Here is a 2,119-nt window from a genome sequence, read left to right as displayed (position 1 = left end):
TGTACTACTAATTTCTATTAGTTATTCAAAGGAACCGTTAATGTTTGTTTGATCAAGTTTGCATGCGTATATATTGTAACCTGAGCAACTACTTTGAAGATGACAATAAGTAATGTAACAAAGATTGCAGATTTCCTATCATCTTGTTTTGACATTCTATACAATATTTTTATAGTTTTTGTGTTGTTTTGATTTTGTTCTTTTCTCTTTAAAATAAAAAAGAGTCATTTCCACACTTGGATCTAGTCTAGATCCAAAGCCTGTAGAATAAAGACAGGTACACCTTAGGTACTCCACAAACACTTGTTTAATGACTGAAGAAAATAGAATATAAATGTGATTTATCGTAACTGGCAAAGTGAATGAGAGCGGGGAGGATTCATGCACAGCTCTGTAGGTCGTCTTTGTCAGAACTTTCTGGAACCTCTTCTACCACTTACAAACTCCTCTCAGCCACAGGTGCTAAAGTCATTAAGTAAATTAGAAGTAAACATCTTGGAAGAATAACATCTTCATTTAATACTAAACTCTAAACTAAATAAATGGTCTTTTAATATTTGAACTTACCTACAGATGTGTTTATACTATATTATAATACAGATGAAAGCTAATATTCCAATGATTCTTACCTTGTTTCTGTTGTAATTAGGAATATTACCTAAATTCTATGCGGGGTTTCCATACTTCAAAAACATGAACAATTAATTTAAATATATTTCTCATTAATAATTTGCAGATTATACTGAAAATCAAAAAGTGGTATAATATGCACATTAACAACCAGAAAGACTGTACACTATACATGTCATTTTTAAAATATTTTATTTTCATGTCTAACACATTGTTTTATTTCAGATAAATAAACTTGCAGGTACTTCTTACAACAATATAAAAGTTGCTCAAGCTAAGTTACCATCACAATATACCAACACTTTTTCATACTTTATTCTAAAACCATTTCCTAGTCATCTCTATTAATCACCATTCAAAGTGAAATGCTTTGCTTGTATTGCTTCACTATCTTCCTATTACTGTCCCAGTAACCTTTAAAAGGTTCTATTAATTCTTCATATATTTGTCACAACTAAGAAATTTGAAAGCAAAAATCTTTGTATCACTCAATTCCATATTTCTGAAAAGGTTAACAAGATATCAGCAATGTGGGGCTTTTGGAGAATTTCATGGCAGTTTTCAGTAATCTTTTCCAAATCAGTGTGTCGAGACACAGGAAAATCTCTCAAGAGAATTAAGCCCAGGCACACCTTTGTGGGCAGCAAACGCTGTCTATTTCCCAGTGTATAACAGGGCACTGGGGAGCCACTAACACTTTGAATATAATAGTAGTATAGTAATTATGGATATCAAAGATAATTTTCTCATCCTTAAAGTTTCCAAACTTTGGAGATACATATGAATTGCAATTAATGCATTCAAGAATAAGTTGATGATAAAAATTTCATAGATTTACCAAATTCCAAATTTTTAAAATTTTAAAATGGCTTTTACAAGCTATCAGGACAAAAAATTGAAGACAAAGTAATGTCGTTTTAAGCTTATGTTCAATTCATTTTGCACCTAGAGATGAAAATGCTAATGTTTAGAAGACGTTTTGATGAATTCGAATAAAACAGACAAATACACTAGATAAAAATATAAATATGACTTAAGGAGTACTCGAAAAACAAAAACAAATGGGCAATTTTAAAATTATAAGGACATACAAAAATATCAAGATGGCTTTTGCATGTGTCCAAATAATATTCAATATGGCAATTAAGCAGGTAGACATTTCCACTGAAATGAGTATGTATGCATTTGTGGACTAACCAAATATATCTAAAGATTTCCCTATCATGAATATTTATGTAATTTATGCCACCCTTAAATGTCAAAATCTTTCTAACATTGTATATTTAAGATTTGAATTGTTATTGTAATATGGAGACCAGAAACCATAACAAATTCTGGTGGAAACAACTTGTTCAACCATTTTGTCAAGCAATTTGACAATTTATTTTCAAGATAAGTACCCATAATTTGAAACCATAGAATCATCAATTCCACTTCTAGATACTTATCTAAGAGATAAAAGATATTTTTGCAGAAAAACTTTTATAAA

General features: G+C 30.0%; 1 long non-coding RNA gene across 1 annotated transcript in view; it reads right to left on the bottom strand.

Annotated features, from left to right (window-relative positions):
- Positions 1–303: 303 nt before the first annotated feature.
- The window catches only part of LOC102013950, an 11,006-nt gene continuing 9,190 nt past the window's right edge, over positions 304–2,119 (bottom strand). Inside the window, exon 3 of the long non-coding RNA XR_261194.1 lies at positions 304–462. This is a non-coding gene — a long non-coding RNA (uncharacterized LOC102013950). The remainder of the gene's footprint in view (positions 463–2,119) is intronic.

The sequence above is a fragment of the Chinchilla lanigera genome, unplaced genomic scaffold, assembly GCF_000276665.1.
Source record: "Chinchilla lanigera isolate Chin_1 unplaced genomic scaffold, ChiLan1.0 scaffold00025, whole genome shotgun sequence".
Taxonomy (NCBI): Eukaryota; Metazoa; Chordata; class Mammalia; order Rodentia; family Chinchillidae; genus Chinchilla; species Chinchilla lanigera.
The sequence above is the reverse complement of the archived record's forward strand: the minus strand, read 5'-3'. Positions and strand labels throughout refer to the sequence as shown.